This window comes from Miscanthus floridulus, chromosome 8, assembly GCF_019320115.1.
Source record: "Miscanthus floridulus cultivar M001 chromosome 8, ASM1932011v1, whole genome shotgun sequence".
In the NCBI taxonomy this organism is placed as follows: Eukaryota; Viridiplantae; Streptophyta; class Magnoliopsida; order Poales; family Poaceae; genus Miscanthus; species Miscanthus floridulus.
In genome coordinates this window covers 149334469-149361168 of record NC_089587.1, presented here as the reverse complement: position 1 = coordinate 149361168, position 26700 = coordinate 149334469, and the positions used below count along the sequence as shown (strand labels likewise).

The 26700-nt window shown below is 44.8% G+C and overlaps 1 pseudogene; it reads left to right on the top strand.

Moving 5' to 3' along the window:
- LOC136470002 (uncharacterized) overlaps window positions 1-24376 on the top strand; it is a 42454-nt pseudogene extending 18078 nt beyond the window's left edge.
- The last annotated feature ends 2324 nt before the right edge of the window (window positions 24377-26700 follow it).

Genomic DNA, 26700 nt, shown 5'->3' with positions numbered 1-26700 from the left:
TCCTTTGGCAAATCCAACCCCTATCGCTTGAAGGTCAATGGCTGGGTAGTGGGACCGAGCCACCACAAGGGCGTGAGTAGCGGTGGTAACAATGGCATCGCAGTTGAAGCTCTTGAAGTTCTCCCACGCTGCCTTGCACCTCTAGATGATGGTGTTCGAATGTTGTGGCCTGCTGTCAGGCTGAGGAGCCACCTCCAGGTCGATGCAGTCGAGCACCGATTTAACTCCAGTGACTATGGCGTCGAACTTGTCCCTTTGGGTCCTAGCCTCCTATACTAGCACATCAAACTGTGCCTTGACTTTATGATGGTAGCCTGCAAGCATTACAAGGTTCCATCAAACAAGAAAACCACCTTAGTAGTAACTCCGACCAGGAAGTATTCACCTTTTAGCTCCTCGGCCAGTTTGTCTACTCGCTCTGACTCCTTCGCCTTCTCCTCTCGGAGTTGTTCGAGGGCCTAGCGCAGCTGGCCGAGCTCCACATCTTGCTCTACAAGCACAACAGTCATCACCAAAGATATAGCTATTCAGCAATACAAAGCACATTCACCGATACGACATACCTTTCTTCTGCTCAGAGACTTTCCACAGCTGCTCCAACTGCTCGAAAACACCCGTCAGTTGCTCGGAGACAGTGGACAGTTGCTCAGACTTGCTCCATAGCTGCTCGAACGTGGTCGCCAGCCGCTCAGATAGGATGCCCTTATGGTATTCTAGGTCCCGCGCGTTGGACTCTGCAAGGTCTCGCTCGCACTAGGCCTTCTGGATGTTTCTCTCCATGAGGTTCATCGCCACCATGAGTTTTTCATTCTCCTCAGCGAGGGGCTCCATCCTCTTTATCAACTGGTGCCGCTGCTCGGTAGTCCGAGTTATCCCCTGCAAATGCACAATGATAATGATGAACTTCGATCTCCAACGTCAAAGACAAGCACTCCTGATGCAGTACTGACCTCGATTCGTTTCATCACCCCACCAAGGGCGGACTTCAGTCTCCTCATCTCCCTGGTGGTGTCCTCCTCCTCGACAACCACCACCTCGTCACCGCGCTTCTAGAGGATTCAGACAGATTGAGGTCGAGGTTCACCATGTTTGATCTCTTCCACCTCATCATCCTCTGATGCAGCTGGAGGCACCACCTAGGGGCTCGGTGGCTGCACCTAGGGGCTTGGTGGCTAGATAGCATGTCCGACCATGCCTTCCGATGCCTCAAGCAGCGCCATCCGCTCCTCTAGCACCATAGGCCCCTCCATTCTGAACACCCGCATGACATTGGCGGCTCTAGCCTTTGCTCCTGAAGATCCAGCGGTTTTCGTAGTTGCCCCGAGCACCGTTGCCGACTCGTCTGCTATCGGTGCCAACTGATCGCCGCAACCAAGTTCACCAATAGCGGCAGCTGACTCCTCTGTAGACTGCCGAGCACCCGAGGACTCCGGAATGGGGTCTACCACCACCTCCTCTATTTCAGGACCAGCCTTCGTTTGCTCAATAGTCTATACAGGTGGGGTTGGATCCTCCGCATGTTTTGCACTGCATCAGTTCAGCTCGTCAATCGCCAAAAAAGCTAAGTAACAATGGCAAAGTGACTCCAAGACAAGGATACTTACCGTTTGGTCTACCGGTACAATTTCTTGAACCGGCGGTGCCTGCCCGAACCTCTAGCCATGGCCTTGGGGTGGACGCCTGCATCCTAGGGTGGAGGTCCTGCCTCTTCCACTGTCAGCCTCTGCTCTGCCCGCCGCTCTGGGACTTCCTCCGCCTACTGCTCGGGGACTCCCGTCGCTTGCTTCTCGAGGGCTCCCGTCGCCTGCTGCGTGGGGACTTCCCTCGCCCGCTGCTTGAGGACTTCTTCGCCTCTCTTTGCTTATTCCTCCACGCACGTCCTGTGCAGAGGTGCTTTAGTGCTCGGTGGAGGAGCCACCAGACTTTCGTCGTCATCCGACCACTCAAACACCGTGGTCCTTCACGTTTGAGTGGTTTGGTCACCACCAAGCGAGATGCCACCCGGTTTGAGGGGAGCGGCGGCCACCATCTTCCTCCTCTTTTGGGCTAGCTTGTTTGCCACTGCCCTCTTCCCTGGATTTTCTCTGACAATGGGGATGAACTCTCTGATGAGATGCTGACTGCTCCCTCCTCAGGCTGCGGTGGGGCCAAGCGTCTACTCCCTTCGGCCATTCGCTCCTTGGCATGCTCTAGAAGTACACCGCCCTATCCTACGAATGGATCTTTGCATAAGTGAATCAGTCCAATGCTCGAAAATGACAAAAGGTAAAAAGCATCAGGAACATACAACTGAGATATTTACCTAAGGAGGTAGATTCTTGCAATTAAAGGCCTTTGTATACCCTGACATGCTTAATAAGGCAAACGGAGCGAATAGCTCTGTAGCTCGCTCTTCCACAACATCCCTTGACAACATCTATGGCCTCTCCCGAGTACCGTCGGTCTCCCCCTTGAATTCAAAGGCGGGGTAGGCTCTCTCCTTGCAGGGCTGAATGCGGCGCACTATAAAGCTTGCCACCACCAATCCACTATTGGTTTTCACACCCTTTATTAAGCTAAGGAGCTCCCTCACTTGCTCCATATCAGCGCTGCTTGGCATCTCTGACCAGCTCTTCTGGCTCTTCGGGATGTGGCCGGTGTCTCAGCGGATGGACAGGTGGCTCTGCCTCATGTAGAACCACCTAGCATTCCACCCCTTTAGTGATGTGTTCAGATGCACAGTAAGGTACTCCCCCGCCATTCCATCGCACAGCTAAAGGTATACTCCGCCGACCACCTTGGAACCACCAACGCCTCTCTTCTTCAGCCAGAACAGGTGATGGAAGAGCTTGAAGTGGGGAAGGATTCTGAGATATGCCTCATAGAAATGGATGAAGATAGAGATGTGTAAAATGGTATTTGGGTGGAGATTGACTAACCACCCAAAGCTCCAACAAATCCCTCAGAAATGGATGAATAGGAAATCCCAACCCATGCTAGAAATAATCCTCAAATACCACCACTTCGTCGGTATGAGGCGTTAGGAAGGGCTCACCGAGGGCCAGCCACCATTCGGTGGTAGCATGGTCAGGAAGAACGCCAGCTTCCACCAATTTGTTGAGCTTCGTTTCTCCCATTCACGATGGCACCCACTCTTCGTCACGCCGGGCTTCGGTGCTCGCCTTCTTGGGGCTCGTCTTCTTCGATTTGGTAGCTCCCTTCTCCGGCGCCATCTCTCAGATTTAATTAGGGTTTCGCGGTGAAAGCAAGTGTGGATGTGAATCTAGAAATGTGAGGGCTAAGGAGGAAGATGAAATGGCAAAGTGGCAAAGGTGGGAACGTGGGATGCGGCGGCGCGGTTATAAAGCACTTTCCCCACCCTTTTGTGTTCAAGGGTTTTTGGGGAACCATTTCGGTGATTTACGCCACCCCGAATTCTTTGCAACAGCAAGGTGGTCCGTTACCTGGGCTTTTTCGCGACCACGGCCCATATCGCCGATTTATCTCCGCAATTTGTTACGGCCCGCTAATTTTTCGCCGACTTCTTCTCCAATCGTTATGGCTCAGTAATTACTACTATACAACCATTACTCCAGTATTTTCTCTGTGTTTGGTTTTCTCCAAGACTTCCTCTTGTGGCTCGGGGAATGTGTCAGCATTATGTCTCGGTTCCTCTCCGCATAGGGGATTGTACTTCAATTGACTGCTGTTTCTGACCCTGGCACCACGTGACTACATCACCTACTATTAGGCTCAAGGACTAAGTGGGCACACTTCACCTCGCGGTGAATGTGTTTGTTTTATTCTAGAAGACTCTGCGCCTCTTGAAGCTAAAGAAGACTATCTCCTTTTCTCATGGTCAGACTCTAAGTGGGCACACTTGGTCCACTATGAATAAATTTTTGATTCTGAACTTGAGCTCCTTACACCCTTATGGTAAGCCGTACTTGGGTTACGTTGCTCGGCTATAGTTCATGCTGCTCGGTGATGGTACATACTGCTCGACAACAGATCACAACTGCTCGGCAACTCATCACGGTGGTCGAACTATGAGTTTGGCTGCTCGGCTTTGTTCACACCTGCTTAGACAAGCTCAAGACGCCATTGCACAATGGGTACAAGGCGCTCAGGGACTAGCTATGGGGGGTACAACCCTAGATACCTATGGCAGACCACATGGGTTGTGCCCCTAGGGGCGGCCCAGCCCACAAGACGAGGCCTTGCGGGGCACGACTCTGCTCGGCGCCTCTCGCAAGTCACTAGGAAGATATCCTAAAGATACTACGAGATCTGTTAGGATATGTATGATCCTAAGATTCCTGTAATCTATTATTACTTTCCGGTTATCTCTCAGATCTAATTGACTTGTAACCCTGCCCTAGACTATATAAGGTGGGCAGGGACCCCTCCAAAGTCACGCAATATCATACGATAGCTAATACAAACCAACAGACCACAGGAGTAGGGTATTACATCATACTGACGGCCTAAACCTGTCTAACTCGTGTGTCTTTGTTGCCTTCTTGTTCTTGATCACATGCTTCTCTGTCGATCAATTTACCTTCGTGGGATACCCCTTGGAGGACTGCCGACGATATTCTATCGACATGTACCATCATGGGTCCGTGAGTTCTATGCTACACTTTGGATTGACCCAGGCCATAGGTTTATTCACTTTGCATTCAGAGGCCGTGATTATAAGCTAATGAGCTTTAGGGTCTGAGAGATCCTCAGGTTATAGGAGTCACCCATCTGCATTCACAAGGTTTGCTATGGACACACAAAGCCTCCTAGACGCCCTCACGACAGTCCTATGCCTCCCACAGATCTCATCCGACCTTGCTTCACAGAGCCATTTGGTGAGGGGTCGAGCAGGAAATCTAGAGATCTTACTCCTATAGCTAGACTGCTTGATGCTATCATGTGGAGGACCCTGCTACCGAGGATGGGATATCACGACAGATTGACTCGCATTCAGTTGTGGCAACTGAATGCTCCAATGCAGCAGACAGTGTTTCATGTATGGGATGTCATTCTTTTTGAGATGGAGGATACACTTGCAGAGGGATTCAGATGTCACAGGCAGCTATCGTATGCTCACTAGATCACTATCACACCCAATTTTAAGGATAAAATTGAATGCAATAAGCTCATGTGTGCCCAGGGATCAGTCACACACACAAGTTGACAAATTATAAAAAGTATCACCACGGTGTATCTTACATCACGTTTAATAACAACACATAATCTTACACAACACAAAGGAAGATAAAATGATACTCTCTCATGGAACTCCATCACAGGGAAGGTCAACTGGTTGACCACAAGCCTAATAATCCTCAGGAAACTCCTCATACCCGTTGTCATCTGTTACCCATTCGGGTTTTTTATCCAAATATAGAAAGTAAACAAGCGTAAGTACTTCCCGTACTTAACAAGATAACATGGGGTTATGTAGCTCAAAAAGGATGACACTGGTTCACTGCAGTTAGCACTTTTAGTAAGTCTAGATTTTATTAACAAGTATAATCAAGTTTTGCTGAAGCTCCCATTTAAACCCACATAAACAGATATCAGAATCATTTGCATCATATTATCATCGTACACCATCATAAATGATCCACAATGAGCAACCAATTATTCTGTGAGTTTTTCCGGGCTGCTCGTGACCATGAGCACGGCTGTTATAACAGTTTGTAACCCTCTACAGAGGTGGTGCACATTCACCGCGAGTCGTGATTCCCATATGCCCGGGTTAATTACTCCCATGTCACTGCCAAGGTGAGTGGGCAGGGTACACTATGAAGCCATTTCATAGGTTTCTCTAACAAGTTAGGGCTACTAGGTTTCCTCAGCAGGCAGATGTAGGAACCCCCCTTTCGTATGGCACATATCCATCGCAGCTATGCACATAGGAACAGAGGCAGCCCTATACCCAAAGTGGCAAGCCCCTTTTGCGCCATAAAGGTAACCTCTAACAAGCTAGAAAAGGTCCTATTACTAAGCTAAAGTCAGAGCCATATGACTCTCACGGTTGCACTGTCAGTCCCAACTTTTGCCGATAGATAAGTCCTTATGGAGGGCCGAGAGCAACATGATCGAAAGTCATTTGCTCCTTCGCCCTATGGATCAGTTGTTATAAAGCATGTTTTACCTTTAGTTCCATAGAACCATTAACCCTTGTATAGATCGTATTCAGTTAGAGCACTAGCAATCTACCCATATGCAATTAATCCAAAGGAGTCAAGGGAAACATGTCATCAAATGACTAGGATGTCCTTATGGTTATCAAAGTTAGACACATGCACATGAGTAAACAATTAAAGTGAATAGGACATCAAGGTAGGCCCATGCTATACTTGCCTTGGTTAGCAAACTCCTGCTGATCCTACGGGTCGTTGAAGAACTCTGGGTCTCCAACGTTCTCCTCACCGTCTGAATGCGACCAACACGGCAACATACAACATTCCAAAGGCATTCATGCAAAGCAAACAATCCTATAGTTAGAACAGTACACCAGCAGTATAGAAAATAAGATAAAATGTTTATGAAAAGAATCTACGTCTTGCTACGATCACGTCAGCGCGAAGTTCATGAAAATCGGAGCTAAAACGCGAAAGTTATGAATTAAACGGGTTTTCCTATAGCACTTTATTTAATTAAACCTAACCATGAAATTTAAAACTTGCAAACTTGATTAACAGTGGTACTAACACGTAGATTATTAAATTACAAAGCTGACGCAATTTGAATGAGTTAATTCGGAGCTAAAACGAAGTTTTTATGAGCAAAACAAATCTAGTGGCATTTCTGTAAATACTGAAAACGTATTTTGGAATAAAACAGTGTACTTTACGTTTTCAAAACGAGAAAGCGTACTCTGGAAACTGCGCTAGGGATGGCAGGTTCAATTTGTCTGAACCCGAGGGACTCTTTAGCATAATCACCCGCGAAGGTGTATCGGCTTCTGTGAGCCATTGATCAAACGATGGAGGGCTCAGATTAGAGAGGGGAAGAGAGAAAAAGGGAGGCGCCGGCCGGAACAGTAACTCCGGCGGCAAGGCTCCATGGACGATGGTGAGGTGGTCAGCGGTGCACGGGGAACAAGGCCTATGGGCCATGGTTCAAAGAACCGAGGACACCGGGAGACGGCGGGAGTGAAGGGGAACCCGCCAAGGCCGATACGGCGGCCGGAGGGGAGTGCCGAGACGGCGGTCGCCATGGCCGGCGATGAGAGCACGTGGCCGCACGTGAAACGGGTTCTAGAAGCCATGAAACGAGAAATAAACTACATGGGGGGAGAGAGGGGAGAACGATGAAGCTCACAGCGGGGAAAAACGGGGTCGACGGCGGACCACGCGGAGGCGGACGGCGGAACCTGGCGCGCGCTGTGGCGGTTGCTGTGGCTTCCTCAGTGCCTGGCAAATGCGAAGAAGAGAGCGAGGGGCAGTAGGGGTGTGCGCAGGGGTTCGGCACCCTTTAAATGAGGCCGGGGAGCAGGACGACGCGCCCACGACACCAGGAGCAGACGGCGGTTGCGGCTTGGACTCGCGTGACGGTTGCAGGAGGAGGGAGACGGCGCTGACGCACGGGCCTAGGCTAGCTGTGGCTGAGACGCGGCGGCAGTTGCTAGCGATGCTGGGCTATGGCTGAGGAAGCAGTTCGGCTTGGCTGGGCCAGCCCAAGAAGGGAAGAGGGGGAGGGCGAGCGAGCCACAGGAATGAAAAGGCCAGTTGGGCTGGAAGTGAGGAAGGGATGGAGAGAAAAGAAGAAATCCTTTTTCTTTTTATTTTTAGAGTTTTTCAAAAGTATTTTTCAAACGGATTTGAATTCTTGTTTTCAAATTTGGTCAAACCAATCATCCCAAAAATGAATATGCAGCAGCATGTATGCATGAAGAGGTTACTAACCTTATAATTGATTTTAATTCCATAAAAACTATTATTTCCCTAGTTCAATGCTCACAAAAATTGCTTAAATAAATCAATTTGGCTATTTTAGAAAATGCAAATTTTCAGGGTGTAACAATTCTACCCCCCTTAAGATGAATCTCGTCCTCAAGATTGGTTGATCGCTTACTCGAACAGTTGCGAATAAGATTTTCTCAGATCCTCTTCTCTTTCCCAAGTAGCCTCATCCTCTGAATATCGATTCCACTGCACCTTGCACATCTTTATAGTTCGGCTTCTTGTAACTCTTTCTACAGTTTCCAAGATCTTTATCGGATACTCTTCATATGTAAGATCTTCCTTAACAGCAAGCTCTTCTAAAGGAATCTGCTCTTCTGGTACCCTCAAACACTTTTTTAATTGAGAAACATGGAACACATCATGCACACCTGACAAACTTTCAGGTAGTTCTAATTGATAGGCTACTTCTCCACATCTCTCTAGGATCTTAAAAGGTCCAATATACCTTGGTGCTAACTTTCCCTTCATATTGAATCTTTTCACACTTCTCATTGGTGACACCTTCAAGTACACATAATCACCAACTTCAAAAGTCAACTCTCTTCTACGAGTATCAGTGTAACTCTTCTATCGGGACTGAGCCACTCTTAAGTTGTCTCTAATCATTCTCACTTGTTCTTCTATGTGTCTAAGGACATCGGGTCCAAACACTTGAGTTTCACCAGTCTAATTCCAGAACAAAGGCATTCTACATTTACGTCCATACAGCACCTCGAAAGGTGCCATCTTGAGACTCTTCTAGTAACTGTTGTTGTACGAGAACTCTGCGTATGGCAGACTCTTATCCCAACTATTACCATACTGTAGTGCACAAGCTCTCAACATATCTTCCAAAATTTGGTTGATCCTTTCAGTCTGTCCATCAGTTTGTGGGTGGTAAGTAGAACTTAAATTCAACTTTGTCCCCAAAGATCTATGTACTTTATGCTATAATTGCGATGTAAACTAAGTGCCTCTATCCAACACAATTTTCTTGGGAACACCATGTAAGCACACTATTCTTTCTATGTACAACTCTGCTAACCTTGCACCTGCATAGGTAGTCTTGACTGGTAATAAATGAGCAACCTTGGTGAGTCAATCCACTATTACCCATATTGAATCATAACCTCTTTGAGTGCTGGGCAAACCTACGATAAAATCCATACCAACTTGTTCCCATTTCCATTCAGGAATCTTCATTGGTTGTAATAACCCTACAGGTCTTTGATGCTCAGCTTTCACCCTTTGACAAGTGTCACACAAAGCCACATACTCTGCCACATCTCGCTTCAAACCATACCACCAATACTTCTCTTTGAGATCCAAATACATCTTGGTACTTCCGGGATGTATGGAATAGGCAGACTCATGTGCCTCTTGCAGAATTACATCACGGATAGCCTTCACTTCAGGTACACATATCCTTTTTCTGAACCAAAGAGTACCATTCTCATCCATCCTGAATCCTAGTGCCTTTCCAAGCACTACATTCTCCGCTATCTCTTTTAGTTTTTCATCCTCCAATTGACCCTTGCGTATCTCTTGCTCTAATGTAGTCTCTATCACCAATTCCATTGCATTAGTGACAAAACTCAAGTTGAGATGCTCCATTTCAGCACACAACTCTACTGACATAAATGTCATCCCAAGTCCATTAGCATAACTCTTCTTGCTAAGTGCGTTAGCTATGACATTTGCTTTTCCCGGATGATAATGCACTTCCAGATCATAGTCTTTGATCAATTCTAACCAACGACGTTGTCTCAGATTCAGATCTGACTGGGTAAAGATATACTTCAAACTCTTGTGATCTGTATAGATATCACTCTTATGCTCAATTAGATAATGTCTCCAGATTTTCAAAGCATGAACCACAGCTGCCAATTACAAGTCATGAGTAGGGTAATTCAACTCATGCTTCCTCAATTGTCTAGATGCATATGCCACCACTCTTCCTTCTTGCATAAGCACACATCTAAGGCCCAAACGGGATGCATCACAATATATAGAGAAGTTCTTGCTTAAATTGGACAAAATCAATACTGGAGCTGTAGTCAATCTCTTCTTTAGCTCATCAAAGTTTGCCTGTCATTTATCCGACCATACATATTTAGCATTCTTTTCCAACAGAGCTATCATAGGCTTAGCAAGCTTGGAAAAACCTTCAATGAACCTCCTGTAGTATCCAGCCAATCCCAAAAAGCTACGAATCTCACTTACATTGGTTGGTGGTTTCCAATTCAACACATCTTGCACTTTGCCTGGATCCACTGCTATTCCACCATTGGAGACAACATGACCCAGAAAAGAGACTTCCTTCAACCAAAACTCACACTTGCTCTGCTTAGCATACAACTTATGTTCTCTAAGCTTTTGCAAGACCAACCTTATATGTTCAGCATGTTCTTCTTTAGTCTTGAAGAATATCAGTATGTCATCTATGAATACCACCACAAATTTATCCAGAAACTCCATGAACACCTTATTCATCAGATACATAAAGTATGCAGGTGCATTGGTCAATCCAAAAGACATAACGGTATACTCATACAAGCCATACCGTGTAGTGAATGTTGTCTTGGGTATGTCCGAGTTTCGAATCTTAAGCTGATGGTATCCTGAGCGGAGATCAATCTTGGAGAACACATAGGCTCCTCTCAACTGATCAAACAAATCATCAATCCTAGGCAAAGGGTATTTATTCTTGATTGTAACCTCATTAAGCGAACGGTAATCCACACACATCCGTTGACTACCATCCTTCTTATCCACAAAGATCACAGGTGCCCCCCACGGGGAAGAACTAGGGCGTATGAAACCTTTTTCTTGCAACTCTTTTAGTTGTTTCTTAAGCTCTTCTAATTCATTAACCCCCATTCTATATGGACGTTTAGCTATTGGTGCAGTTCCAGGTAATAATTCAATAATGAATTCAATGTCATGGTCAGGTGGCATACCTGGCAAGTCATCGGGGAAGACATCCGGGAATTCCTCCACAAGACGATCTTGTTCATTGGCATCACCATCCAACTGGTTCACTGTGGCTGTAGGCTGAGCTTGCACTACCACTTCTACACAGATTCTATCTCCATTGAGTGATGTCATAACCACAGATTTCTCCTAACACTGAATCACTGTCCGGTGTTGTTTCATCCAATCCATTCCTAGAATAAGATCAATTCCCGCTGTTCTCAACACAATAGATTTCACTTTGAAGTCTACCCCCCTTAAGGAAATGCTAGTTGAGGGACTCCAATAAGAAGCGAGCATACTACCTCCTAGTGAATTTACTAGTATGGGGTTTTTCATGGCACACAAAGGTATGCTATGCATTCTAACAAAAGCTTGAGATATAAATGAATGTGAAGCACCGGAATCAAAAAGTACTATAGCAGAGATAGCGTTGACGCTGAACGTACCCAACATGACCTCAGGCGTCTCCTGAGCTGCATCAGATGACACATAGTTCACCTCCACAGTGTGAGGTGGTCGGGCGTTGAACTTCTGATTGCCAGTCTGGTTCTGAGGAGCCTGTTGGTTCTACTTCTTTGGACACTTATGAGCATAGTGACCTACTTCTCCATAATGGTAGCATGCATTGGGGTTATTGGGTGCACCACTCTTCACTGGAGCATTGTTGGTCATTCCCTGGCGTGTTGCTGGATTATTGGTCTGTTGTAGGGGACGTTGATTACCATATTGTTGTTGGTACTAAGGGCATTGCTAGAACTAGTTACACTGAGGATACTGACCATGGTTTCCCTGGTTAGATGGTCCTTGATTCCTCTGCTGAAAACCCTACTGGGGATAGGCATGTGGGTGGGTGTTGCTTCTAGAAGCTTGCCCTTGAAGCCTCCTCTTCTTAGCTTCCATCTCTTTGCGCTTATCGTCAATCACAATAGCGCGGTTCACCAAAGACTAAAAGTTAGGATAGGTGTTGGACATCAGCTGAAGCTGCAGTCCATCATAGAGTCCCTTGAGGAAGTGGCGTTGCTTATCCTTATCCTTAGCTACATCATTTGGAGCATAACATGATAGTTGAGCAAACTTGTCATGATACTCCGCCACAGTCATGGATCCTTGCTTAAGGGATCTGAATTCCTCTTGCTTCAATTCCACCAGTCCATCGGGGATATGATATGACCGGAAGTTGTCCTTGAATTCCTGCCAAGTGATAGCAGGAGCATTGTTGGGGCATCCATACTAGAAAGAATCCCACCAATCCTGAGCTGCTCCCTGGAGTTGACCAGAAGCATACAACACTTTCTCAAGATCGTTGCATTATGCTATGTTAAGTTGCTTCTCCACAGCACGCAACCAATCATCTGCCTCCATAGGGTCTGAGGCATGGGTGAACACCGGTGGGCGACCCTTCATAAACTCCACGCTTATCTCTGACCTGAACAGGCGGTGGTATTCTTGCAGGTTCGTTATCCAAGCGTTGCATCATGGCTTGCATTAACTGCGCTTGCATTCCCATCAATTGTTCCATGGTCACAGGTGGCGGTGGTGGTGGATTTATGAGAGCATCACGTCCACAACCATGGCCTCTGCCTCTTCCTCCTCTTGTGCCCATCTGCTTTCCAACAAATGCGCAAAATTTTAGAGATTTCTAATTTATAGAGAGCTTATAAAGATAAGGAACAATACTGAAAATTTTCTAGACAAGATTCAAATACAGTAGTTCAGTAAATCTGTTATAACTCGAGTTTTAGAGATCCAATAGAGGTGTACCAAGAACAGTTGGAAATCTTAGGAGATCAGCTACCACTTCTATTTAGATCACTTTTACAGATTCTGACATACACATGGTCATAAATAGAGCTAAACCGAATCTGTTCTGGGTTCCAGTCAGTGCAGGAACATCAACTTGTGACAGCTAGATCTCACAAACCTGAACAGCTATTGACGTGATTCCAGAGACATTTGAAATATACAGAAGTCTAGTTATCTCCACAAAAAATTCAAAATTTTTGGCAGCTCAGATTTCGAGATACAAGATAAAGAACACAGGCTGCTCCAGAAAACAGCACAGCAGAGATAAGATAAAGCAAACCATCTGCATTAAGATTCCATCTAAACTTAAGGTTTCAATCTATGGAATTTGTAGACATGCCCACAAATTTCCAGCAAACAACCAAACTCCAAATCAACCAAGTTCACAAATTAAAACATCAAATCATCAAAGTTCACAAGGCCAGACAAGACTAAACATGAAGCACGAACTAACAACGTCATAGCTTTAAAACAAGGCACCTAACATCTATGGGGCGGTGTCAATCATGGTGAACGACCGGCGCTTCTTCTTGTAGATCGGTGGCTGCCCAAGTTGAGCACGTAGTTCATCAACTTATTTTTGGAGACGTCTCTCGGCCCTCTGTGATGCACGCAGCTCTCCCTTGACCTCTTCATCTACCCCCTACATGGCATGGACATGCTGCACTGTTGCTTCCAGAGTTGGGTCACTCTCTGGTGGTGCCAGGACCTGCCAGTTACCCTCATGATCATTGCGAGGAAGGAACCTGAAACGATCCTCCTTCATAGCCTCAAAACGACAGCCATGGTAGTAGATGTAGGCGTCCTGCGCTGCATCTTCCATGCCATCCAAGGCATGGGCCCTCCTGGCAGTGGCACGGTGGACAGTCTCCACCTCATGTCCATTCTTTATGTCATTCCAAGCAGTGACAACCAGCTCTACCTTCCAAAAGGTTGCCTCCAAAGGATGCTGGTACTCTGCACAATGATAGCTGATGGAGACATGCAGATCAGGATAGTAATCATCCAGCACATGAGTAAGGAGGGTGTGGTAGTAGGCCGTCTCTGGGGCTAGCTTGAAGTAGTACTTGCACTTCTAGCCTATCTCCTCATCCACCATAGGGACAGCTAGGGATGGCACAGGTGTAGGTGAAGTAGCTGATGACTCCTCAGGTGTAGCTACAGTAGGATATACAGGTGCATCCGCTAGAGTAGGAGTAGGTGTAGGTGTCAGGATAGCCATCTCCTCATCATCGGAGATGATCACAATCTCCTTCTCCGCCTGTGGAGCACGTGGGGTGAACAAGGCACGGTAGCCTACAGTGCTGAGGCGGGCAGTCTTCGGGTTTTGAGACATCTATAGATTTAAAGTGAGATAGAATTAGAATCAACAATTTTATATAATAGATTAAGGTATGAAAAGCATAAATGTTTTAGTAAATAACAAGAATAAGACAGTAAGCATGAAACTAGAGGAGCAAGATGCTAAAACGACCGTTTCTAACTAGGCTTGCGTCCTACAGTCAACACGGCTCTAATACCAATTTGTCACACCCAATTTTAAGGATAAAATTGAATGCAATAAGCTCATGTATGCCCAGGGATCAGTCACACACACAAGTTGACAAATTATAAAAAGTATCACCACGGTGTATCTTACATCACGTTTAATAACAACATATAGTCTTACACAACACAGTGGAAGATAAAATGATAACTCTCTCGTGGAACTCCATCATAGGAAAGGTCAACTGGTTGACCACAAGCCTAATAATCCTCAGGAAACTCCTCATACCCGTTGTCATCTGTTACCCATTCGGGTTTTTTATCCAAATATAGAAAGTAAACAAGCGTAAGTACTTCCCGTACTTAACAAGATAACATAGGGTTATGTAGCTCAAAAAGGATGACACTGGTTCACTGTAGTTAGCACTTTTAGAAAGTCCATATTTTATTAACAAGTATAATCAAGTTTTGCTTAAGCTCCCATTTAAACCCACATAAGCAGATATCATAATCATTTGAATCATATTATCATCGTACACCATCATAAATGATCCACAATGAGCAACCAATTATTTTGTGAGTTTTCCGGGCCGCTCATGACCATGAGCACAACTGTTATAACAGTTTGTAACCCTCTGCAGAGGTGGTGCACATTCACCGCGAGTCGTGATTCCCATATGCCCGGGTTAATTACTCCCATGTCACACGCCAAGGTGAGTGGGCAGGGTACACTATGAAGCTATTTCATAGGTTTCTCTAACAAGTTAGGGCCGCTAGATTTCCTCGGTAGGTAGATGTAGGAACCCCCTTTCCTATGGCACATATCCATCGTGGCTATACACATAGGAACAGAGGCAACCCTATACCCAACGTGGCAAGCCCCCTTTTGCACCATAAAGGTAACCTCTAACAAGCTAGAAAAGGTCCTATTACTGAGCTAAAGTTAGAGCCATATGACTCTCATGGTTGCACTATCAGTCCCAGCTTTTGCCAACAGATAAGTCCTTATGGCGGGCCAAGAGCAACATGATCGAAAGTCATTTGCTCCTTCGCCCTATGGATCAGTTGTTATAAAGCATGTTTTACCTTTAGTTCCATAGAACCATTAACCCTTGTATAGATCATATTTAGTTAGAGCACTAGCAATCTACCCATATGCAATTAACCCAAAGGAGTCAAGGGAAACATGGCATCAAATGACTAGGATGTCCTTATGGTTATCAAAGTTAGACACATGCACATGAGTAAATGATTAAAGTGAATAGGACATCAAGGTAGGCCCATGCTATACTTGCCTTGGTTAGCAAACTCCTGCTGATCCTGCTGGTCGTCGAAGAACTCTGGGTCTCCAATGTTCTCCTCACCGTCTGAACACGACCAACACAGCAACATACAACATTCCAAAGGCATTCATACAAAGCAAACAATCCTATAGTTAGAATAGTACACTAGTAGTATAGAAAATAAGATAAAATGTTTATGAAAAGAATCTACGTCTCGCTACGATCACGTCAACGCAAAGTTCACGAAAATCAGAGCTAAAACGCGAAAGTTATGAATTAAACGGGTTTTCCTATAGCACTTTATTTAATTAAACCTAACCATGAAATTTAAAAGTTGCAAACTTGATTAACAGTGGTACTAACACATAGATTATGAAATTACGAAGCAAACGCAATTTGAACGGGTTAATTTGGAGCTAAAATGAAGTTTTTATGAGCAAAACAAATCTAGTGGCATTTCTGCAAATACTAAAAATGTATTTTGGACTAAAACAGTGTACTTTACGTTTTCAAAACAAGAAAGCGTACTCTAGAAACTGCGCTAGGGACGGCGGGTTCAATTTGTTTGAACCCGAGGGACACTTTAGCATAATCACCCACGAAGGGGTATCGGCTTCTGTGAGCCGTTGATCAAACGATGGAGGGCTCGGATTAGAGAGGGGAAGAGAGAAAAAGGGAGGCACTAGCCGAAACAGTAACTCCGGCGGCAAGGCTCCATGGCTGACGGCGAGGTGGTCAGCGGTGCGTGGGGAACAAGGCCTACGGGCCATGGTTCAAAGAACCGAGGACACCGGGAGACGGCGGGAGTGAAGGGGAACCCGCCAAGGCCGATACGGCGGCCGAAGGGGAGTGCCGAGACGGCGGTCGCCATGGCCGGCGACAAGAGCACGCGGCAGCACGCGAAATGGGTTCTAGAAGCCATGAAATGAGAAATAAACTGCACGGGGAGAGAGAGGGGAGAACGACGAAGCTCACAGCAGGGAAAAATAGGGTCGATGGTGGCTCAGAGATGGCGGACCATGCGGAGGCAGACGGCGGATCCCGGCGCGCGCTGTGGCGGTTGTTGTGGCTTCCTCGGTGCCTGGCAAACGCGAAGAAGAGAGCGAGGGGCAGCAGGGGTGCACGCGGGGGTTCGGCACTCTTTAAATGAGGCCGGGGAGCGGGACGACGCGCCCACAACGCCAGGAGCGGATGGCGGTTGGGGCTTGGACTTGCGTGGTGGTTACGGGAGGAAGGAGACGGCGCTGACGCGCGGGCCTGGGCTGGCAGCGGCTGAGACGCGGTGGCAGTTGCTGGCAATGCTGGGCTACGGCTGAGGAAGTAGTTCAGCTCAGTTGGGTCGGCCCAAGAAGGGAAGAGGGGGAGGGCGAGCGGGCCACGGGAATGAAAAGGCCAATTGGGCCGAAAGTGAGGAAGGGATGGAGAGAAAAGAAGAAATCCTTTTTCTTTTTATTTTTAGAGTTTTTCAAAAGTATTTTTCGAATGAATTTGAATTCTTGTTTTCAAATTTGGTCAAACCAATCATCCTAAAAATGAATATGCAGCAGCATGTATGCATCAAGAGGTTACTAACCTTATAATTGATTTTAATTCCATAAAAACTATTATTTCCCTAGGTTCAATGCTCACAAAAATTGCTTAAATAGATCAATTTGGCTATTTTAGAAAATGCAATTTTTTAGGGTGTAACAATCACTTTTCTGATTCACAGGACAGTCATAGTGAGGCCTCCTGAGATGTTTCCAGCATATAACATGACTCAGATGCTCCGCCACAGTGCAGCAAGGACACCTAGCTAGCCGCGCCATCGTTCAGAGGTGCTAGAGACTGTAGCCCAACAGGATGAGACTATCAGGGGCATTGCAGCGATAGAGGAGGAGCAGCTAGATGCTCAGCAGGAGGGTATGGTCGAGAGCGACCCCAGTGATAGCTCAGATGATGACTACCAGGATATCCCTCAGAAGCCTCCTCGACGACATGATGGTGAGGCCAGTGGCTCTAGCTCAGCTCCAACAGCATCATAGATAGACCCCACTCTACTTGCTATTCTTGAGCGAAAGAGGTAGGATCAGGCTCGCTAGGCCTAGGAGACAGCAGCTGCTCTAGCATAGGTTCAGGCTAGATAGGACGAGTTCCAGCGACAGCAGTAGGCTATCCAGCAGTAGCAGGCCATGCAGCAGTAGCAGTTCCTCATGTAGCAGCAGTTCCTCATGCAACAGCAGTTACTTGGTTTCATGCAGCATGTTGTTACTGCTATTGGGGATCCACCGCCACAGCTTACACCTCTGCTCGGCTAGCCCGCCACCACTTCACAGACTCTAGTTGTACATCCCAGTGGGCTTTAGAGTCAGGGACAGCCAGCGACACAGTTTCCTTCACTGATAGAGTAGGTGTCCTAGTGGTTTTCTTCGCCTTTGACAGCCCAGGGTCTTTCCTTCACACCTCTACATATGGGCTTCACACCGGCTCAGAATTCATCGCTGCTTGTGACAGACACCCCAGTCTCTAGGAGCATTAGTGTAACATTTAGTGAGTTGATAGGGCAGCCTACACCGCCAGAGCTACATGTCCCTGGTCCTTCCATAGTTGCTCCTATTACTAAGACTACAGAGACGCTCCCAACATCAGTTCCATCATTAGAGCCACCTGCTACAGTCATACCTATAGAGTCACAGGCCGCACCAGTCCTAGATCTGACCTAGACTGTTTTAGCATCACTTCCAGTGATAGAGGGTCAGACTGCTCAGAGCTCAGGATCAGATGATGATGCTATCCAGTTTCAGATTGCTCATCGCACTTCAGCACCTGACTCGTCCGCTGCTGCCCCACCGACCGACCCTTAGGGTTTGGTGTTTGACGCCAAAGGGGGAGAGGGATCGAGTATGATTAGACTTAGGGGGAGCGATATATCTAGGGGGAGCTTATCTATTACATTTGGCTTTTATGTGTGATACATTTTTATGCATTCATGTTTACTTTCATGCATCGAACTATATATGTGTGATCGTGATATTTATGTGATAGTGATAGATATGTGACATGTCTGCTCTCTACTTTGATCTTTATTTATATCATGTCACTTGGTTATGCTCATTTGCTTTGCTTCCACGTTTTACTCCAATGCAAATGAACTTTATTTCTTGTACTCATGCTTATTTCATATCTATTGAGTACACCATGTTGGCTTGGGTCATATAAGCTTGCCTAACTCTTTTGTTCTTATTGTCAAAAGCTTATATGAACCAAGTATGTTGAAAACCTCATCTCTTTTACATACTCGAGGTTGTATTGTCATCAATCACCAAAAAGGGGGAGATTGAAAGCATCTAGGCCCCTAGTTGGGTTTCGGTGATTAATGACAATACGTGATTGCTATGACTAACGTGTGTTTTGCAGAGGCAATTAAGTTAGATCATGGTAATGGCAATTGATTGGGCAATCATGGTTGTCATGCCCCTATGATGGAAATCGTTTTGGTTTTCAAAGGATGGATGACAAGATTAAGGATGGACTAGTTCTAAGTGTCGTTTGGTGTTGAAGAGACACTTAGAGTAGTTTAGGACTTGGTTTTTCCTTTGGCCGTACTATTAAGGGGGGCATGGATGGGTGTAACACCTCGGGTGTTTAACATACTAAAACTGCCATATCATCATATGCATTACAAGGCAATTGGTCATATTAAAAACTTTGAGATGCATACACTAAAACAAGTTTATATTCATGTGGTATGTGTTGAATTGTATTGTTTGACTTAAGTTCAAAGTTTGTTGGATTTTGAATTTTTCGAGAAAACCCTGATTTTCAGCATTTAAATCCTACCCTAAAAATCCATTTAAAAATCTAAGCATATTTTGGGGTTGAGCCCAAAAGCAAAAGTGTAGAGCTTGTCAAGTTATACAAAGTTTGTTTTTGGAGTTTTTCAAGTTGTTTAGAAAAATTTTGAGTAATTCAAAAAGGCGTAATTCGTTAAATTTCCCTATTCAAATTCAAAAGTTCATTTCAAAATCTAGACCGAATTAGGAGATGGTTATAGAAGCAAAGTTGTAGAACTTTTGATTTTGAACAACTTTTGTTTTTGGAGATTTTTTAGTTGTTATGAAAATTTGGTAGTAATTTGTGAAATTTGGCGAATGGCAATTCTGTAAATTTGATGAACAGTGTTCACCGCTTGCGCTACACCGCCGGCGAGCTTCGGTTAGCTTCCAGTCGCGCGCGTGGCCGTCTGGGCGTCGCGTTGGCACGGCGAAGGCTTCCGCGTGGCTTCTTTGTGCTTCCTGGTCGCGTTATAAGCCAGCCACCGTCGTCGTTCTTCGTTTTCTCTTCTCCTCTATTTTCCAGTCACCGCCGCCGCTGCTCCGTCGAGCTCTCGCCGTCGACCTAGTGCCGTTGCCGTCTCGGCAAAGCCTGTCCCAGCTTCGCCTATTCCTTGTGCACCCAGCCAACCACCTTGGTCGCTTGTATTCGCCGAGAACTCACGGTGCACGCTCTTCTTCCTCGCGGCCGGCAACGTCCCCGTCGCGAGCGCTTCGCCGTGGCCAGTGTGTTACCGTGATCCTCTGCCCCTGCTGAGTCTTGTTTCAGCTTCGCCACGATGATGTAGTCCTCCTTGACCCTTTGATTTCTCATTTTGACCACCACAGCTCTCGGAACATCGCCACTGACGACGATCTGCTCCGCCGTGCTTGCTCGGAACGTCGACCCACCTCTCCGTTGCTCCTCCGGCCTTGTGCTCTGCTCAGTCGCGTTTGGGGTGAGCTGCTGATGCTTCTTAGGCCTTCTGTTTAAGCTGTATAGGTCTCATGTCGCTGGCGTAGCGCTACCGTGCCACCGTCTCCGCCATGGCCGACGACGAGCTAGTATAGGGCCGTAATCAGTACTGATAAGGACGTCAATCGATGCGCCTAGTCTTGGTAATCATTTTGGTGCTTTAGCCGTCGCCGTTGGACTCACCGTCGACGAGTTTATGCCGGTCAGCGCCGTCGCCGTCGTAGTCAAACGCGCGAGGTTAGGGATGATAGGTGGGACCCGTTGTCAGTGACTCAGCGTTCAAATGGATTTTTCTATTTTCAGATTTGAATGAATAGTGTCTGTTTTTGTTATTTTTGTGTAGATTTATTTAGAACTCCAAAAATTATGAAAAGTTTTGTGTGATTTCCCTGTGATGTATAGTATTTAAGAAAAATATGAAATAATGTTTTTCAGTACTTTTTGAATGTGATAAAAATTGCTCAATTTATTAATAAATGGATTTCTATGATTTTTCTAGACTTATTTAATTGTCCAAAAATTATGAAATTTGTTTTGCCACTTACTTATCATGTAATGAACATGTACTAAAATTTTGAGTTCAATTAGAATAAGTTGATTTATTTCATAATTTTGAATTAAATAATTAATTCATAAAAGCAAATAGTAACCTTTAATGATTTAGGTTTTTGTTTGAAATTTTGGATTTAGTGATGACCTTGGGTCATTAGTTGATAATGATCCTTGGCAATTGATGTATGTGTTACGAAAAAGATTTAGTTGTTTGACTTGCAACTGTACCGCGAAGGAAAGTTGTATTCAAATTATTAATTTTGCATCCATCATCAAGCATCATGTTTCGTATTCCGCATCATGTTAAACATGGCATTGTTATTACGTGTAGTGAACGAAGGTGAACACGTGGTAGTTAATCAAGTTGTTGAGAAGGTTAATCCGTCTGTTGAGGTCGGATAGAATACTTGTGAAACGTCGCAGGAACCAGACTTTTCCATCAACGAAGGCAAGCCCCGGATGCATACAACCCTACCTTGTGTTTTATAAATTAATTTTGCTTTTGCTTTCCGTTACTGCATTAAGTGATTAGGAGTTAAGTAAGAGCCTAATTGGTGCATTACCATCCTTGTTATTCCATATTTACCTTATTACCAGTTTTAAACTCGTATATGCCTAGTTTTGCTTAGCTATGCGTAGAACAATAAAAGTCGGGTGATTACCTGCCACCTGTAAGTTTTAAATGGAACATTGGTTAATTATGTTAGCATGTGATATGGGAATGTGGAGTAATAAATCTAGACCGGGCGGACTCGGTGTGTGTGAGCCACAAGACATGGAGGTCTTGTGAGCGGGTTCTTTCCGCCTGTGTCGATTAAGGCACGTCCGTTGTTGAATTGCATGAGGTGAGAATTTGTAGTACTAACCACATACTCCGATAAGCCTTTACTCGGCTATTCTATTATGAGAATGGCTACTCACGCACTGGGAGTGGAGAGATGGCGGGAATAGCGTGTACCCACGTGGCAATGGGCTGGATTGGTGGAGTACTGTATTCTCGGGTGGCGCGGACTCGTTCTTGCTTTAGAGGATCCGAGAGTAGGTTGATATATGTAGGTCGGGGACCTACATATGTCGTGTGGTCTAGAATTCCCAGCTGGGTTTAATCGGTTCGAATCATCATTGCTCCTCGATTATGGAGACTCAACTCACTGTTCATCATCGTAGTATTAATAACTGGAACTTGAGAAAGGTTTGCGAAAAAGATTGATATGAAGTTCATGTTCTCATTACGGATCATGGCAGATTCATATATGGTACTTAAAAAGTTTTACCTTGGTATTAAAGAATTTTGTTAAAGAGCTTTTACGCAAAAGAACTTTGATTATTGTTAAAGCCATACCTTGAATCCCATGAGCCGGCATTCCTGAATTCTATCAATTTATTTCGGTTAAGTCTTGTTGAGTACTTTTGTACTCAGGGTTCGTTGACCCCTTGTTGCAGGTGAGCCTCATGAGCAGATCTGTTTTGGATCGTGCTGCATGACTATCGTTCGTTCTGACGATGAGAAGTAAATGTGTGATCCTTGGGCAGGATGTTTATTTTGTGTGTTATGTATATATGTTAATTATGCCACTCCACTACTACTATGGTTTGTAATAATTATCGAACTTAGTTTGTAAGGTTTGAAACAACTGGTTTGTAAACTATGTTATCGTAAGACTTCCGCTGTTTTTACTCTGGTGTTGATTTTTGAATAAATGTTATAATACTACAATGACTCTGTAACGTGATCCTGCTCGGAAATCGTGGATGATTCGGGGTTCCCCGAGGACACCCGACAGTCTTTTTAAGTTATTGGAAACGTATGCATAAATGTTAAAGGTCATCGGACAGCGACAGGTGCATGTGGGCCCTATAACTTAGGAGGTTCTGCCACAATGGGTAGCTTGACCTAGGTGAGTCTAGTGGGTTAGGTGTGGTGCACACTTGTCAAATCTAGCACTAGGTAGCTCCGAAGTAGCCCTTAGATCAATTGGAGCTAACTTCATTCACATATGATTGCGAGTTGAAAGTGAATGGAGGGTCAAATATTGACCGGACGCTGGTTCCAGTGTGACCGAACACTGGTGCAGAGTCTGATCAGTTCATTTGATCAAGGTGAAGTCATCTGGTTGCGACCGGATGCTGAGAGAAGAGTGACCGAACGTTGGGTGCCAGAGTCCGGTCAACATCAATAAGGTTCCAGATATCAATTTTTGTGACCGAACGCGTCGGGTCAGTGCTGATCGGACGCTGGTCAGAGTCCGATCACAACTTAACTGCTCGGTGGCAGGGAGAACTGACCGGAGCGTCCGGTCACCTTGATCGAAGCGTCTGGTCACCCCGCAGAGGCACATAACGGTTTGTTTTGAATGAGGGGTTATAAATACTTCCTCTATTCACTCAAGGGGATACTCTTGCCCATTTCAATAGCTGAGAAACACCCTTGAGAGTGCTAAGGAGAGCAAGAGCCTAGTGAGGTGATTGAGATTTGAGAATCCAAGATTAAGGCCTCATTAGTGAAAAGAGAGTAGCAAGTGTGCATCCACCCTTCTCATTAGGCTTGTTGTAGTCAAGTGAGAGTTCTTGCTTATTACTCTTGGTGATCGACAGAGTTTGGTGATCATCCGGCGGAGCTTGTGAATGACCCAACTCAAGTTATGAGCGGTTGTGGGTGATTCACCGTGACGGAGTGTTGAAGAATCAACCCGTAGAGAGCACTTGATCCTTGCGCGGATGAAGGGGGAGCTACACCCTTGCGCGGGTGCTCCAACGAGGACTGGTGGGGAGTGGCAACTCTCTAATACCTCGGCAAAACATCACCGCTTTCCTCCTTCTCTCTTTACTTTAAGCATTTACTTTGAGGAATTCAATTTGTGTCTTTACATTCATAGAATTACCATGCTAGAGTATGATTGGAACTTAGGGTGCTAAACTTTTGTGCGGTAGAACATTAGAAACACATTCTAGGCACAAGGGGTGAAGTGGGCTAAGTGTAGGGTTTAATTATTGCAAATAATTTTAGAATTAGCCCAATTCACTCCCCCCACTTAGGCATCTTGATCCTTTCACAACGATCACCTCTATTTGCAAGGCTAACTGAAGGTCAAGCTCTAGAAGTGAACTATACCATTAATGGCCATGATTATACAATGGGTTATTATCTTGCAGATGGCATATACCCTTCGTGGGCCACATTCATAAAGACCATACCCGAGCCACAAGGTAATAAGAAGAAATATTTTGTCGTAGCCTAGGAAGCTTGTAGGAAGGATGTCGAACAAGCTTTTGGAGTTCTCTCATTTTGCTATCGTTCGGGGGCCAGCTCATTTTTGGGATGATGATACGCTTAGCCTAATCATGAAGGCATGTGTCATTATGCACAACATGATAATTGAGGATGAGCGTGATGAAGAAGATGATTTCAATTATGATGTGGTGGGAGAAAATGTGAAAATTTCCCATGACTCTACACCTGAACTTGAGGAGTTTATTTAGAACTACAAGAATATTAAGGATCAAGAAATTCATTCACGGCTTAAAGATGATCTAGTTGAGCACCTTTGGCAAAATCATCCGGGCCTATATAAACAAATATAATTGTTTTCTATATATGGTTTTACTTTACTATTTTCTAGAATAATTTTAGTTACTAAATTATTGTGGCCATAACTTATAAGCTTGAATCTATTTCATATTTGGATGATATATATTCTTGGGAATATTTAAGATTCACATAAGCCTGAATCATATATATTTTTGGACATAGTTCTAACACTTACACATGTATGCTGATAGAAACCACATAGTTCTAACACTTACACATGTATGCTGATAGAAACCACATAGTTTGGACACCTACAACTATATGCTATACAATGCAAGGTTTGATTCGAACATGAAAAGGAATTGAATTTAAGATCTTTTGGTACTGCGGTGACAGCTCATGATCTTAGACCGATAGCACATGTAGTACTGCTTCTTATCATCAGGCAGCGCACTAAGGTCCATTGTCATAATCCTCTCTTCCTCCTTTTTGTTCTTCAACTCTACCTCCTGTGCCTTCAATTCTAACTCCTTCAAGTCAAGATTTAATTTCTCATTCGCAACCCGCTCTTGTTCAAGTGCAAAAGCTTGTTTGAACCTTTCGTCTTTCTTTAGCTCCTTGTCAGTATCAAATTATTTCTTCTTCGCCCACAAGTTCTCTAACGCTTCTGTACAACCTTTTTTGCCACTTTGATATATTTCTGCTTTAGCCTTCTTATGTCCTATTGGTCTCGACGATGTATTCTCCTCTAGAGCAGCAACTTCATGTCCTTCTGTAGTAGAGATCCAAGGTGTAGCCATATTCGAATTGGAGGTTTTCTTTTGCTTCTTATTAGATGACTTTGTAGCAGCCAATTCGTCTAGTTTAGCCATCCATACTGCTTGTCCTCTCAACTGTTTCCAGCAATTCTCAAACGAAAATGATCTTTTTGGGGGGTCTTCGGACTTGTATGATTTATGTGTTTGATTTGCTCCTGTGATTGGATCCAAGCTCACATTTAGCCACGCAGAAACCAAAATCTCATCTTCCTTCTCATTGAAATTCTTTGATCTCTTGTAATTTGATCTTGCAGAGGAGGCTTCTGGATTCACTACCACTTTCTGTGATTGTTGCTCATTACAAGGGGTGCTAAAATCTTCAAAATCCACTGGATGAGTGTCTTTAGTCATGTTGGTATAATAATTTCCGTTTGCCGCCATAGATCCTATTAAAAAAATTAAAAACACCAACCTTATATAGAGAATTAGATATATTACTTTTACATCTACACTTAAGCCAACTTAACTTGGTTCATAGAATATCACACACACACACACACACACACACACACACACACACACACACACACACACACACACACACACATCTACACGAGGCAGGCATCAAGCAAGCAAGCAGCCAGAGAGGGAGACAAACAGGGACAGGACAGACAATGGTGATGGTGGCTGAGAAGGCAGTAGTAGGACCATCAGCAGCATCAGAGAAAGCAGTAGTAGTACGAGCAGCAGCACCAGAGTAATTGCATTCAATCTCCATTCTTAATGCAAACAACATAATCATCAGGCTGGTATATCAAAATCCCTACCCCATAATGAAACCAAAACATTGAACTACTTCCCTCCAAAATGAATAGAAACTCAGAATTTTTTTAAGGTACTAAGCGTTGGCATTTCTTCAAGTGGAGTGCACTCATGCTTTCAAAAATAATCTTCCTTTAGCACAAAATGCAATTGTACTACAGGGACACTTGCCATTGCCCTCTTAGCCAGGATGGACAAAGCAAATAATGATGGATTGATATTAGGTATATGATAGACAACAATTGACAAGCCAGCTTCAAAAATAACAGAAACCCAAACATTATCACAACAGAAGAGACAACTTAAAAGAAAATAAGTTAAATCATGATCACAGGTAACTGAATTGTACTATCAGATACTATGTAAACTATAGTGCCACTGATATGCTGATACCCAAACACACATTCAGTTACTGAAAAGTTCAGGGTTTTCTACAGAAACACTTGCAGAAGACATATTAGACTTATCAGGATATCACCCATTGCAAAGATAAAATTCCTAAACCACATGTTGTACATATAACAAGACAGGATCCTCAGTAACACTTGGAGCAATTAGAAGATCTTTCTGAAGCCACGTGTGCAGATTATGTTGGCATCAAGTAAACCACATTTGAGATATTTTTAGAAACCACATAAAAATGCATGTAGTTGAACAAGCATCTGGTGCAATCCATTACTTCAATCAGAATGGATTAGATTTTTACCACTGCAAAACATGTCAACATCGTCCACATCTTCCAAGGCCTCAGAGGTGTCATTAGGGAAGGAAAACACCATTCGAGCCTAGGGATCTGA